This window comes from Aegilops tauschii, chromosome 3, assembly GCF_002575655.3.
Source record: "Aegilops tauschii subsp. strangulata cultivar AL8/78 chromosome 3, Aet v6.0, whole genome shotgun sequence".
In the NCBI taxonomy this organism is placed as follows: Eukaryota; Viridiplantae; Streptophyta; class Magnoliopsida; order Poales; family Poaceae; genus Aegilops; species Aegilops tauschii.
In genome coordinates, this window is record NC_053037.3 from 433758225 (window position 1) to 433774725 (window position 16501).

The following is a 16501-nucleotide window of genomic DNA, read 5'->3' on the forward strand; positions in this document are numbered from 1 at the left end:
TGGCCCCACCCGGTGGACCCCCGGAACCCTTCCGGTGGTCCCGGTACAATACCGGTAACCCCCGAAACTTTCCCGGTGGCCGAAGCTTGACTTCCTATATATAATTCTTTACCTCCGGACCATTCCGGAACTCCTCGTGACGTCCGGGATCTCATCCGGGACTCCGAACAACTTTCGGGTTTCCGCATACTCATATCTCTTCAACCCTAGCGTCACCGAACCTTAAGTGTGTAGACCCTACGGGTTCGGGAGACATGCAGACATGACCGAGACGCCTCTCTGGTCAATAACCAACAGCGGGATCTGGATACCCATGTTGGCTCCCACATGTTCCACGATGATCTCATCGGATGAACCACGATGTCGAGGATTCAATCAATCCCGTATGCAATTTCCTTTGTCAATCGGTATGTTACTTGCCCGAGATTCGATCGTCGGTATCCCAATACCTTGTTCAATCTCGTTACCGGCAAGTCTCTTTACTCGTACCGCAATGCATGATCCCGTGACTAATGCCTTAGTCACATTGAGCTCATTATGATGATGCATTACCGAGTGGGCCCAGAGATACCTCTCCGTCACACGGAGTGACAAATCCCAGTCTCGATCGTGCCAACCCAACAGACACTTTCGGAGATACCCGTAGTGCACCTTTATAGTCACCCAGTTACGTTGTGACGTTTGGCACACCCAAAGCACTCCTACGGTATCCGGGAGTTGCACGATCTCATGGTCCAAGGAAAAGATACTTGACATTGGAAAAGCTCCAGCAAACGAAACTACACGATCTTTTATGCTATGCTTAGGATTGGGTCTTGTCCATCACATCATTCTCCTGATGATGTGATCCCGTTATCAACGACATCCAATGTCCATAGTCAGGAAACCATGACTATCTGTTGATCAACGAGCTAGTCAACTAGAGGCTTACTAGGGACACGTTGTGGTCTATATATTCACACATGCATTACGATTTCCGGATAACACAATTATAGCATGAATAATAGACAATTACCATGAACAAAGAAATATAATAATAACCATTTATTATTGCCTCTAGGACATATTTCCAACACGCGCGAGATGTGCGGAAGAAGCAGGTTTCTCGGGCGAGCTTGCGGGGTCGTTCGGGAGAAGGCGGGGTCAAAGGAAGGGGATCGTGTGGTACTTTATAGTTAAAAAAATAGGTGTGGCTGTTTTGCTTATATGACACACATGTGCCAAATATCACAGTCCATCTTTTAAGTAATAAAGCGTCCCTTTAAAAAAAAGTAAGATTTACTCGCCAGCGTATCCAAACTGCCCCTCGTGAGACACTCGATCGAGGCAAAATTTCTTGGGTGGCCGTGCCTACTTCTAAATTTTAATCATGCGAAGAATGTGTTTAGCATAGATAACTCGCTGTCATGACCGGGTCGTCCCAAGTCCCCGACCGTATATTCCTGGTCAAAGTCTCAAAGATATTCCAAACAAATAAATAAGAGTAGTCAAAGGTCTCCGGTCCGTCGACTGCGTACGTGGCAAGCTAAGCTGCTTGTTGACTCCTGGTCAACGCTCCTGACGATCACAGAAAGGCAGGCGTCACTTGCAACGCTCCTGCCAGCAAAAACGCACACCACGTTAATTGTAGTTAATTACTCCCCGTTTGTTAATTAGCTGTGCTCTCCCGCCCCGCGTGTGTTGATCGCCATGACCGGCCGCTACGACGCGATGAGGCCGACGGTTCTTGGCAGGCGACAGCAGCTAGCTTCCGGCCGACGACGACGTCGACGAGCTACCGTCGGCCGGTGCCAAACCGTGCCGGGCGCACGCAGGCACGTGGCCGGGCCGGAGCAGGCACGATCCGGACCGAACGCGCGCGCGCGCGGCCCACCGCGGCGCCGGCCACCATATCCGATGGCGATAAGATGGGCCGTCGCGTCAAAAGCTCCGATCCTCCGCGTCTGCATGCTCCTCGCTCGTGCTTCCATCAACCGCCATCCATGCAAATGCAAAAGGGCGCGTGCCGCTGCTGTGCCGCATGCATGCAGCCAGGGGCCCTAGGGTGAGTTCTAGATCATGCATGATCTGTCAGGTCACGGTGGCACCTCAGGCCACTGGATAAAAGTTCGGTCGCAAGGAACCAAATCCCAGCAAAAAGAGCTTTTCCACCGAAGATCTCGCCACATGCATTACTATTGCTACGTACCAAAGGTGGCACTGTTGCCGCTGGCTTTGGGTGACCGATCTGATCAGGCACGTACTTGCCGGGCTAGATAGATAGATATATCGGCTCGGCAGAAGCCGCATCATATCCTTGCCTACCCACTGGCCATGGAGACCGATCGGTGTGCGTGCATGCGTTGAGGTTGAGCGTAAGTTGAGCCTATCCAGTGGAACAGTCTAGTCTTTCCTCAGAAGACAGGATCAGAGTGGCATGCATGAGCTGATGGGAGATGCGATCAGAGTGGAGATGAGACCCATTAGATGGACGGAGGGATACGATATCATTGTCGATCTTCGCATCGCAGGAGGAGATCGAGAGATGTGCTTTTTGAGCAGGCCTTATCTGTCTGTCTGGGCGTCTATCTGCCCATTTTGGGAGCACGAGTACAGTTTCTGATGGGAATCCGTCAAGTTGCATGACCAATCTCGTCCTCAGCCACGCCGAAAGCTCAACAGGGATATGGATGGAATGTGGTTGCTGCTTTGGGTGTGTGGAAACGGATCTAATACTGATCGGACAGTGTTTTTTTTTTCGTACTTTTTGATGGAATACAAATGTTGATGCGGAGAGTGTCGAATTTAGGTGAGTAGGTTCGAATGTTTGTCGAACACACAAAATTAAAAGGAACCAACGGATTAACCTCTCTCGCATTGGACCCTTTGGGCCCTAGCATGGTAACTTTCACTTCAACGAGGTTTGCCCAGCTTCGATGAGGGAGGAGCTTCGGCGGCAACATGACTTTGGCTCGTTACGGATATTGAAATAACAATATATGCTACTGACCGGTGATGAATAAAATGATATGTAGAGAATTCAAAACTATTTCTTTTTGCGGGGAGAGAATTCAAAACTATTAACGAGTTGTTATAAAAAAAATGTCAACAAACAATGATGAGTGTTTCACCTGCGTGAAAATTTTCATGGGTGAAATGACATTCGTGCATGGAGGCCTAGACAAGATTCCAAAACATGTCTTTTTGGAGACATTGAGGTTGTTGAAATAACCCAGACCTTCAGAAGTGTCATTTCACCATGAAGTTGAACACAGGTGAAACACACATGTTCACCACAAAAAAAAATTCAGATATTCTTATTTTTAACTATTTTTAATTTTTTTTGTTCACCCACATCATGTACGTGTGCTCGGTTGTACGTCCTTACACAACACCATTTTCTACTCCCTCTCCTTACCCGTAGTCCACGTTATAATACACCAGAATGCTTCACCACTTTGGAAGAAAATATCAGTGGATTCAAAATGGAAATAGAGATGTCCTGTCTTAACAATATGGTGGTGGTTGTTACTGCATCATTGTAATTGGTTAAGCATATTTCGTAAAAAAAGAGAGTTTCAGCAGGGCACTACTTCTATAATCACTACTAGAATAATTGCCCTCTTTGCCGAGTTTCAAATAAACTCGGCAGAGCCTATATTAAACTCGGCGAAATCTTTCTCGGGTGCTAAACTCAGCGCAGCACACTCAGCTGGACGGGGCTCGGCAATCATTAATACTGCTGAGTTCTTTCTATCATGAACTTAGTAATATTTAAACAATGTTTGCCGAGTTCCTATCAGAAAAAACTCGGCAAACCACACCGTCAGACGGGACGGGCCCGTTAAGAAAAGTGTCACGTGTCACCACAGTTTGCCGAGTTTTGGCACACTAAACTCGGCAAAGTTAGGCCAATATAAATTATCTACATGCCAGCACTCATTACCCAGTACAAAATATCTGTCGAGTCCTTTATTCAGCAGAACTAGGCAAACTGTTTGCCGAGTTCCAAACTTGGTAGTTTCCCATCCAGTAAGGGCTCGCCGCGTGGCACTGCGTTATTACCCAATGCCACATTTCGCCGAGTTTATAACAAACGAAACTGGGCAAATGCTTTGCCGAGTTTGAAACTCGGCAGCCTCCCATCCAGTAAGTGTCCGACGCGTGGCACTGTGTTATTACCGATTGCGACATTTCGCCAAGTTCTTATTTGCCGAGTTCGGCACTCGACAGTACCTTGTCCAATAAAGACGGATCTATGAGAAAAAAACACAGACAATCCCATCCATCCATCATATGCATGAGAAAGAAAAACACTAAAATTCCCGGAGTGCGATAAAGGTCGCACATACGGAGCACCATTTGTCACCACCAGCGAAGATGAAAATGATCTTTGCAAAGAGTACCTCTTAATTACTGATTTCGAAATCGATGAGTCGTTGGGCTTTTTATCCGGAAGTACTCCCTCTGTAAACTAATATAAGAGCGTTTAGATCACTATTAGTGATCTAAACGCTCTTATATTAGTTTACAGAGGGAGTACCAAGGAAGATACGGCAAGGGGAGGATCGATCTTGTCCCAAAAGTTGGAGCTGTGTTGTCAGCGTGGCGTGGCGTGGAGCGCGGCGCAGTGGAGAGCTCGATCGGCTGAGGGCATGCAGGCGATCGACAACATGCACGCCGGTCCCTGGCCGCCGGCAATCTGGCCGCAACAACGCACACGGCACACACCTGACAAAGCGCCACGCACGCATATTTTATCGGGCACGCGCACCTCACCTCGATCGCTAGTAGTAGAAGAAGGAAAGCGCGCGATCCCGTGACGTCGCTCTCGCGATCGACGCACGCACAAACCGAGTTCCCGATTGGCGCCACGGAAAGACGGAACTGAAAGGAAAAGAAAAGTGGAAAAGGGCGCGTTTTTATCTGGCGCGTATCGAACGACGATCGCGCTGAGGATCGATCGTCGATCTCCACATGAATGAGCTAGTGCTGCCGCTGCTGCTAGCGAAGCTAGGTGGGGTGGGATATGGTGGAACTGGAACTAAGACCATGGTTAATAGTATAGCCGGATGCTGGCTATATGATCTCCACATCATCTATATCTCTACCTTACAGCCCGTAAGTACAATAGCCGCATATAAACATATACTATTTTGTTGAAATATGACTCGCCTTTCTCTCTCACATAGTGTCTAGGAGCGCGTGCTACAGCCGGCTGTTAATCAGTATTTCGCTTATTTTCTCTCCTTTTCTCTTTCATCCAACTCATCAAAAATATAATATTTAAGGCCTTACAACCTGCCTACATCATCCTATTGTACTTGCTCTAACTGATGATCGATCGGCTGCTGAGTTTGGTCGTTGACGAGCGTGCTTGTGTAATTGGATGGACAATCTAGCGGCTCATAATTAAGCCGTCATTTATCTCCTTGGGTAAACAAACAAGCAAGCAACCACACTTTGTAGCTCTATAGTGATCTAAACGCTCTTTACAGATGTTGTTGTAAGACTTTGACTCCACTTGGTGATTAAAATAATTAGGGTGGCAACCTTAATTATGTGACACTACACACTTGCATGCAGATGCAGTTCATTGCTTTCGGCACAAACATATCGTTCGTTGCGACACGATAAGACCCGCGAAAGCTTGCACGTGACATGTCCAGCTATTAGATTACAAACATGACAGCGTCCATCTATGTAGATTGGAGTTGGAGTGTACATAAACTGTACAGAGAGAACGCATCGGGCAGGAATTAACACAGCGCTGCGACTGCAAATCCCTTTTGCCGCCCTGCATGTTCTCCGCTCTCATCCCTCAAAAGCGGCCTGCACTTAACATGATCGAGGACGATCAGAATATTATCTCCAGGAACGTTCGTCTGATCGTATCGGCAGACATGCACCGCCTAAATCACCGCCCTTGCTAGTTAAAAACAAAACACATCTGTCGTCTCTGATTCGTGGAATTTAGGCTAATCTTGCACCGCCAGAATCTCAGTCGGAATGAGCCACTTGCATCAGTTGCATGTACAATATGCACTACTTGGCTGTTACTCTACTAGTCAGTGAACAGGCCACTTGCAGAGGGAGAAGATCGATACGTACTTGATTCTTCTCGATCTCACCCGCTGCCCGGCCCATCAGCTGGTACTCTGAATCTCCTCTGTAGCTTTGGATGACAACACCCTATCCAAACTATAGAGTTCTTCATTGAAAAAAAAAGCATTATTCCTTCTGTTTATTGCTCTTTCCACCAAGTTGGATTGAATCAACATGGCCTTGTTTATGGAACATCCAGCACAGCACTTCTAGAAGCAAACCACACCAAGCACCTTGTGTCTCCCTTTCTTTAATGAAACGGAGGCAAAAGATTGGCCCATATATTGATTAAGAGGAGAATTGGTTTTGTGTTACAGGTGACCCAGAAGCACCAACGTGATTACTCTCCCAACATAAAAGCCCCTAAATACTTTGTGCCCGCGGTTACCCAAAGCTTCATTTGCTCGATGTTCATGTTGAGCAAAATTGCGAGGGGGGCCACTTTTGTGAAGGAACCGAGCATTTCTCTGATTTCAAATCGTCCAAGACACTAGCATGGCGAGGAAGGCCGTGGCATGAGATGCCCGGAGTTGAAAGGAGCGTTGTAATGTTTCTGTGCAACAAATTCAACCATGGAACACAGCTTAAAGTTACGTACAATGCCCAACGAGAATCATTTTCGCCAGCACACCGACAATACGTACTAAAGGGGAACACGCGCTTTGCCACGCCGTTCTTCGGTCTTGGAATTTATTCTATTTTTCTCGCAAGAGTTATTATGCTAATTCACATTCCATGCATACCGTGGAGGCGGTCGAGCAAACGCAGAGCCCCACGGGCACTATTGGATTGGCCATGTAGGCCGGTCCTTCCGACTCTAGGAAGGTTTCGTTCATTTTTTTCCTTTTATTTTTCTGTATCATTTTTTCATGTTTTATTTCCTGTATTTTTCTTTTATTTTTCTGTACCATTTTTTCATGTTTCATTTTCCTGTTCGTTTCTATATATTTTTTCATTCATAAATATTTTCCAAATTTATGAATATTTTTTAAAATTTGAGTACATAATTTAAACTCTTGAATATATCTAAAATTTAAAAATATTTTCTTAAAAATTATGAACATTTTTAAAAATTCATGAAGATTCGTATTCATGAGAATTTTTAAAATTTACATTCGTTTTTCAAAATCAGTGATACTTTTTTAAAACTCATGACCATTTAAAAAATCATGAACAATTATACAACTCATGAACATTTTTTTAAAATTCATGAATATTTTTTTCATATTCTTGAAGCACTTCTAAATTCATGAACGATTTCTAAAATTTGTGACATTTACAAAAAATACTGAATGTTTTATTAAAATAGTGTTTTAATAGAATGTCAGTTCTGATACTGTTATGCGGGACGCATGACCTGACCACACACTTAAAAATGGGTCCACTTCGAATAAAAAACATTTTAACTCTCCTAATCCTCTATTCCTAGTTTCATGTTTGTTTTTTCTGTTAATTTTTATATTTTTCATTCATGAATATGTTCTAAATTTATGAATATTTTTTGAAATTTGAGTACATAACTGAAACTCTTGAAAATATTTAAAATTCACAAATGTTTTCTTCAAAATTATGATTTTTTAAAATCCATGAATATTAATTTCAAACATTTTTTAAATCTGTGAGAATTATTTAAAATTTATGACCATTTTAAAAATCATGAACAATTATATAACTCATGAACATTTTTTTAGAATTCATGAATATTTTTTCATATTCGTGAACAATTTCCAAATTTATAAGCATTGTTTAAATTCATGAATATTTTCTAAATTTGTGACATTTACAAAAATATCTTGAATGTTTTATTTAAAAAGTGCTTTAATAGAATGTCGGTTTTAATACTGTTATGCAGGACCCGTGACCCGACCACCCACTTACAAATGGGTCCACTTCGAATAAAAAACCTTTTAGCTCATAAGCTTCTATTCTTAGGGAGCTTGGATCATCTCTAGTATACCTCTTATCGTGTGGACCTTTAAAGTGAGTATAAAGGCCGCAGAAAACGTGTTTTGAGGGTTGTTGCGGGCTGCGGCCGAACAGACCCCGCAAGGCCGAACGGTAAAACAGAGCCGCAGCCTACGTCAGTCCTCAAAACACGTGTTTTTTTTTCTCAATTTGACACCTATGTGTCATATTACATAGAAATATGAAATTAATATAAATTAAAATCTGAATATTACAATACAACAATCATCCAAATTACAATAATTATTCAAATCTAAGAATTAAACTTATAATTCAATACAAGAATTATTCCGAATACAACAATGATACAAATCACACATGAATTAAATTAAATGAATGTAAAAGTGGCAGGTTTTATTACTGCCCATGCCTTTGCCAATTGTGCTCAGTAAGATCGTGTTGAGGGTGTTTGAGTCTCCAATTTCCCGGTATGTCTGAAGGAATGCTTGTATGCGGTCAGGGTCTCTAGATGGCTTCACACGGCTACTGATATTGTCATAGAAGAACTCCAGTTTCATGTCTCATTGTTCTCAAGAAGTGTCTCTATGTCCGAGTCGTCGGACGAGGACGAATCCCCGAGCAAAAATTATTCGCAAGGGCTCAAATTCATCTATAAATCGCAACGGAGCTCGCATGAACATAAATCGTTCGCTAAATCTAACTTTAAGGGGCAGAAAAGGACTCACCAGCGGATCCGGGGCGAGCGGCGACCCGGGGGCGGCTAGGCGCGGTGGACCCGGGTCTGTAGCGGCCCAGCGGTGTGTTTCCGCCAGCGGATATGGCCGGAATCGAAGGCGGCGGGTGGCTGCGGAATGGAGGAAGGGAACGCGCGCGGGCTGAAATGTCCCTCCCGCCAACTGCTTTTCCACGATACAGGGCACCGACGGGGCGGGGGGGGGGGGGGGGGGGTGGGGACTTGTGTTTTCGCGGGTCAAGGGGGGGGAGCAATTTACCGCGCCCCTCAAAAAAAGTTAAGGGTCGTGGGCGTTTACGGTGTCAGTTCAGGCTGTTTTTTCTGCCCAAAACTGTAAACTGATAGTTATTTTGTAGTTCATCGCGATATAAGGGGTCTGTTAGAGATGTTCTTAGTAATTGTAAGGATGTACCCTTTGGAATCTCAAATGTGCATTGGAATCTCAAAGAGACCAACGCAACCTGAAACGTTTAATGTGCCCGCAGCAAGGTAAGTGAAAGGTAAATTGGGGAGTCAACCTATGAATGGTTTGAGACCTGCCCCATACCGACACCAATCCATAACTAAAAACATCAACACCCCTGTCCGGCCCTAGCCACATGAAATTTCTCTGCACTCAAACCAATCCAACCCACAAAACCAATTCATCATTCAGGTTGAACCCGAATTTGTGGCCACTAAATATGGTAGATCTCCAGCCCAGACTAGAGCCGCAACTTGCAGCGTTGATTTGGAGTTGTAGAAGAGAAGCATTTCGCCCAATTTGAATGCTTGTGTGTCATTTTGAAAAATGAAAAAAAATCTTGAACTAATATATACTCCTACTTGAGAAATAAAATTAATCAGAAAAACACATACCAGAAAATAAAATAAATCATGACAAAGACCATGTAAAATAAAATAAATCACGGAAATCACCGAGAACATAATATTACAAATTCAGAAATTAGTAAGTGCGTTCATGGCACATTCAGGAATAACTAGTAGTTCATCCAAAGTAATACTGGTAGTACATCATATTTAAACTCTAAATTAATACCAAGCTACGGTACATTCAAAATACTTTGATGGTACATGAAAACGGGATCGTTATTTGCTGCATTCACGTCGAAATGGATGATCAATTCGGCTTTGGGAAGACATCAGGTTGGGGAGGAACAAGGCAGTGGGGAGATGAGTGGCACAACAGCAACGGATCCGGAAGGATGCTCCTAGCTTGTCTAATCTGAAATTGCATGCAGCCAAGAGTCAGTACATGTATCAACACTATTTACATCTGAACTTGTATGCAGCCAAGAGTCAGTACATGTATCAACACTATTTACATCTGAACTTGTTACAAAATCAAGAATTCATAAGTGTACAAAGGTAAATTTTGAACATAAATGAGTTACTGTTTTAATAGCAAGTAGTGATCAACAAACAATAAGAAATGCCATTACATATGTAGATACGGACATTACATACATATAGGGAGGTACGAACAGGCATTACTATAGATTATGAACATAATACAATGCTCACATGCTTAGATATTACTGAAAGCTAGAATTCAATCTTTCTGAAAGAAATATTTCCTATGGAACTGCTTGCTGATCTGATTGGCAGGCATTGTTTGTTACGGAAATTTAACCTTCAAAATTCAGATGTATCATGATTTTAGACAATAATTTTTTAGCATCCGTTCTTGCAGTCTGAGTTCTGTAGTTAAATATTCAGAGTTAAGCGACAAAGCAATGGAACTTCTCTTCCTGCAGCCTGATAACCTGATAAGTAGAGGATCCTTCTAAATGACGAGAATACATGTATGAAAGCTAGAATTGCAGGAATCGCGCAATGGACAGTGCCTATTTCGTCATAACAGATGCACATAGCACTAAAACATACTCCGTATACTCTAACTATACTTAAATTGTTTTTTGGCAACATACTACACTGTCCATAAGATGTTGCAAGTGTGAGCTTTCCATCTTCTTTGCTGTACTTTGCCGGATGTCAGCCATTACTAGCAGTGTGTTGCCGCCACACTGACCTTGATTATGACTGAAACCGGTCCAGTTCTGTTTGCAACTAGACACAAATTAACTACAATCTCCGCTGAGTATATCCTAGAGAAATAAAATACGGGTTAAAGTATATAGTGCTGCTGCCTAGATATCTAGCCTTTGCAAGCTTCAGTCTTTAGTTTGTCACGCGATTACTTGATTAATTTTGGATTCCTACAGTATTACATCTAGTTGATGACCATTACCAGATGAGCGCCTAGCGTGGGAGAATATCCAGTGCTCTCAACACTTGGGTGATCCCATGCCCTAATGTGTAAGAAAATTCTGATTTTTTTTATGTTCACAAGACAGATTTCCATAACCTCTAAAATATTCAGATCCAAACTCAAAATACACATTAGGAAACAAAAAAGATAGATTCAACATGAATAGTATCACAATAAGATAACAGCTAAAATGATACGTACTAACTATTCATATCAAGATTTCTCTTTTTTTTGTTCCTATTCATATCAAGATTTCTTGTTTTTTGTTTCTCAATGCATATTTCAAGTTTGGGTCTGAAATTTGTAGGTGTTGTAGGCACATGTCTTGTGAACATTCACATTTTTACTGAATTTTTTGAATCATTTAAAATTGATTTTTTAGGCATTGAAGCATAGGAGCACTGAACTACTAGTAGAGGGATTACATAAAACTGTCACTGCCTTGAACAAACTCTGAGGATCTGCCTAGAATTTTCAAGTACTGTTCCTTCATCTTCGAATGAAGGGTTTCAATCATCAAATGACACGTCGAGTCCTGTTCCTTCATCTTCGAAGGAAGGGTTTCAAATGTAGAGACTGTCCCAAAAAATAAAATCAAATGACACGCTGATTGACAGTCAGGCACAACGTAGCTGAGGGACGGAAACGCACCTCCTCCTGCTGCTGCTACATTCCCGGCGCCACTGGGCGGTTTTTTCTCACATCGACGCACGCGATTGCCGCGGTGAGAGCGGTAAAAACCAGTGCGAGCAGTGTGGTGACGCACAAGGTTATCTTGACAGAATCCTCTGCAGCCATTGATGAGACGCACTTAATTAGGACTCAGTTAATTAGTACTCCCTCCGCTCCTTTTTAATCTGCATATAAGTTTTGTCCGAAGTCAATGTGTCTCAACTTTGATCAAACTTATACAAAAAGGTATCAACATTTACAACGCCAAATCAATATTGTTAGATTAGTTATGAAGTGTAGTTTCATACTATATATATTTGGTATTGTGGATGTTGATATTTTAATATGAATTTGATCAAACTTTGCAATGTTTGATTTGAAACAAATCTAATACGCGAAGTAAAAAGACCGGAAGCTTGCACGCATAGCACACATGCTTGGAGGCACCGGCAGCTCTGCCTCTGCATGTCGATCATCATACGCACAGATGCAATATAAAGTTATTCATTCATGATGGCGTCCGTTCCTAATTTTGGTTTCTCCTTTCAGATTTCCCCCCATTTGAACTTCCATGAGTCGGGAAGAGGAAGGACTGCTCACTCATATATTTCGCCAGGCGCCGACCCTTAGGAACTGAAGCCTCGATCCGCAGGAAGCAGTTGTAGCCGACCACGTCGGCGGCCACATAAGCATACTCGCCGTCAAGCCACCAGGTGCACGCCTCCAACACTCGCGCCAAGTACCCCAGGCACCGGGCGCACTCCGCCGCCGCGCGGTCCCTCGCGCACTGCGCCCGCAACGTCACCGCGGTCTTCACAGTGGCGTTGATCGAGAGCGCGGCCGCTCGGCGACGACACGCGCGCCCGAGCTGTTGGCTGCGCCGCGCCGCGCCAGGGACTCCGCGAGCGCGACGAGCCTCCGCGGCTCGAAGCAGTCGGGGTCGGAACTGTCCTCACAGGAGATGTCGGGGGGTAAGACTTCCTCGCCGGAGTAGACGACCTGGAGGAAAGATTCCTCGTACGCAGAGGAGGTATTGTCGTCGGCGTAGGACAGGAAGCAGCCCTCGGCCCTCCACACGCCGGCGCGCCTGCTGGCGCCGCAGCCGGTGAGGTTCTTGGCGGCCGCGGCGAGGCACGCGAGGCACTCTCTCGGCGCGGAGGCGCCCAGGCAGAAGCCGCGGGCGAATGCCCCGCCGCCGGACTGAAGGGTCGCGAACCCCGTCGGCGCGGCGGCCAGGAGTGGCAGGAGGCTGTCGCGGAAGGCAGCAGCGCTGTCGTCCGAGGAAGTCGGCGGCGTGGCGCAGTCGACCACTGCGTAGCTGGTCGGGACACGCAGCTGCAAAGGACCAGGTGGATGGCGGCGAGGATGGCTAAGGAGCTAAGCGCGCAGGTGAGCGATGTTAACGCGTGAGCTGCGCGCGCGGTGGCCATGGCAGTGAGCCCGGTGGAGGAGACGCTGGGGAATAGTACACCAGTACAGGCTCGCTGCGTGATCGTTGCGCACTTTCCTTTGCCATGGAATACGGTGCGGATGGGACAACGACTGCCCACTGTGCGATGTGTTCCATCGACAGCTAAAGTCAGGTCTGATGAAAACTGTGCTTGCTTTTTTTTACCCTGATAACTGTCACACGTGTGGCATATTAAGCGTCCATCTACATGCCGTGTGTAACGTAAGCAGAAGACAACTCATATGTGTGGGCGTAACTACTTCGTGCCATACGTCAAATAACTATTACTTATTCTCACTCCACATGTGTGGCATAAAGCAAATCTGCCCACATGTCCTGGCGCACCCGCAGAATGACACTTTTGTTATCTCGGGGATGGCAACTTTAGTCACCCGGGATGGCAAATGTAGTTGTAAAAGTATGACGACTTATCTATTTTGGTTAACTATAATTGTCATGTCTAATTAACGGTAGTTGCCGCGTGTAATCAAACGATAGTTGTCATGTGTGATTAACTACTTGCACTATGTGGTCAAACAATAGTTGCCATGTGTGATTAATTAGTTGCCACGTGTGGTCCAACCATAATTGTCATGTATGATCTCCGCTTCTAATGAAGCAGTTGATAGTTTCAGGTTTTTTTCGTTCCACCTCTACTGGTTTATTTTCGTCCTCCCTCGACCTATGAAAAGAAACCAACGAAAAAAATCGAGGCCCCCTCGCACGAACCGGGAGCGAGGCCTCCTCGCGAAAAAAATATCTGACGATCCGAGCTGCCCCCGATCGTCTCGCTACGAGGACGAGAACCACGCCCCAGCCGCCATAGTGGAGCCCTACGCCGCCGCCGAGATCCGAGAGGAGCCGCCGCCGCCGAGGTTCGAGAGGAGCTGGCCACCACGACCTCCCTCCCCAGCCGGCCACCACCACCCCCTCCCCAAGCAGCCATGTACAGCAGGGCGGCGCCCACGCGCCTGGCCTAGGTGGGTCTCGGACTCCCTCCTCCCTTCGTCCAAGGCCAGGAGCTCCCCCTCCCCGACCCGATCTGGTGGAGAGAGGGCCAGGCCTTGCCACTCCGGTGGTCGCTGTGGCCAGATCTTTCCGGGGTAGTCGCCGTAGAGCCTCTACGGCGGCGGAGTAGCAGCAGCCTGGCAGAAGGTGGGTGCCAGATCGTCGTTCAGCAGCTCGCTGTCGGAGCTTCTCACTGGAGGCGATGGAGGCCGGTGGGTGAGGGGCACTCGTCAAGGGGGTGATTGGGTGCATTAGTTGGGGGAGTGGAGAAACTGGGGTTGAGATGCCTCGGCTGGGTGCTCGATGACGCGCCAGGCGAAGAAGGATCTCCTGGTGGAGCTTGGGAGAGGGGAGTTGTTGGGAGGAGGAGACGTCATGGAGCCCAAGACCGGATGCAACAGAAGAAGCAGCGCCGTTGCCGTGCACTAAGCAGGTCGACAGAGTCTGCGAGGTGGAAGATCCATAGCATACAGGTGAGTCTGTAGGTGCTATTTTATCTTTGTGCATCTGTTCCAGATTATGAACATAATACAATGCTCACATGCTTAGATATTACTGAAAGCTAGAATTCAATCTTTCTGAAAGAAATATTTCCTATGGAACTGCTTGCTGATCTGATTGGCAGGCATTGTTTGTTACGGAAATTTAACCTTCAAAATTCAGATGTATCATGATTTTAGACAATAATTTTTTAGCATCCGTTCTTGCAGTCTGAGTTCTGTAGTTAAATATTCAGAGTTAAGCGACAAAGCAATGGAACTTCTCTTCCTGCAGCCTGATAACCTGATAAGTAGAGGATCCTTCTAAATGACGAGAATACATGTATGAAAGCTAGAATTGCAGGAATCGCGCAATGGACAGTGCCTATTTCGTCATAACAGATGCACATAGCACTAAAACATACTCCGTATACTCTAACTATACTTAAATTGTTTTTTGGCAACATACTACACTGTCCATAAGATGTTGCAAGTGTGAGCTTTCCATCTTCTTTGCTGTACTTTGCCGGATGTCAGCCATTACTAGCAGTGTGTTGCCGCCACACTGACCTTGATTATGACTGAAACCGGTCCAGTTCTGTTTGCAACTAGACACAAATTAACTACAATCTCCGCTAAGTATATCCTAGAGAAATAAAATACGGGTTAAAGTATATAGTGCCGCTGCCTAGATATCTAGCCTTTGCAAGCTTCAGTCTTTAGTTTGTCACGCGATTACTTGATTAATTTTGGATTCCTACAGTATTACATCTAGTTGATGACCATTACCAGATGAGCGCCTAGCGAGGGAGAATATCCAGTGCTCTCAACACTTGGGTGATCCCATGCCCTAATGTGTAAGAAAATTCTGATTTTTTTTTATGTTCACAAGACAGATTTCCATAACCTCTAAAATATTCAGATCCAAACTCAAAATACACATTAGGAAACAAAAAAGATAGATTCAACATGAATAGTATCACAATAAGATAACAGCTAAAATGATACGTACTAACTATTCATATCAAGATTTCTCTTTTTTTTTGTTCCTATTCATATCAAGATTTCTTGTTTTTTGTTTCTCAATGCATATTTCAAGTTTGGGTCTGAAATTTGTAGGTGTTGTAGGCACATGTCTTGTGAACATTCACATTTTTACTGAATTTTTTGAATCATTTAAAATTGATTTTTTAGGCATGGAAGCATAGGAGCACTGAACTACTAGTAGAGGGATTACATAAAACTGTCACTGCCTTGAACAAACTCTGAGGATCTGCCTAGAATTTTCAAGTACTGTTCCTTCATCTTCGAATGAAGGGTTTCAATCATCAAATGACACGTCGAGTCCTGTTCCTTCATCTTCGAAGGAAGGGTTTCAAATGTAGAGACTGTCCCAAAAAATAAAATCAAATGACACGCTGATTGACAGTCAGGCACAACGTAGCTGAGGGACGGAAACGCACCTCCTCCTGCTGCTGCTACATTCCCGGCGCCACTGGGCGGTTCTTTCTCACATCGACGCACGCGATTGCCGCGGTGAGAGCGGTAAAAACCAGTGCGAGCAGTGTGGTGACGCACAAGGTTATCTTGACAGAATCCTCTGCAGCCATTGATGAGACGCACTTAATTAGGACTCAGTTAATTAGTACTCCCTCCGCTCCTTTTTAGTCTGCATATAAGTTTTGTCCGAAGTCAATGTGTCTCAACTTTGATCAAACTTATACAAAAAGGTATCAACATTTACAACGCCAAATCAATATTGTTAGATTAGTTATGAAGTGTAGTTTCATACTATATATATTTGGTATTGTAGATGTTGATATTTTAATATGAATTTGATCAAACTTTGCAATGTTTGATTTGAAACAAATCTAATA

At 44.7% G+C, this 16501-nt stretch overlaps 1 pseudogene; it reads right to left on the reverse strand.

Moving 5' to 3' along the window:
* Positions 1 to 9834: 9834 nt before the first annotated feature.
* LOC109757485 (uncharacterized) lies at positions 9835 to 16234 on the reverse strand (annotated as a pseudogene).
* Positions 16235 to 16501: the final 267 nt, after the last annotated feature.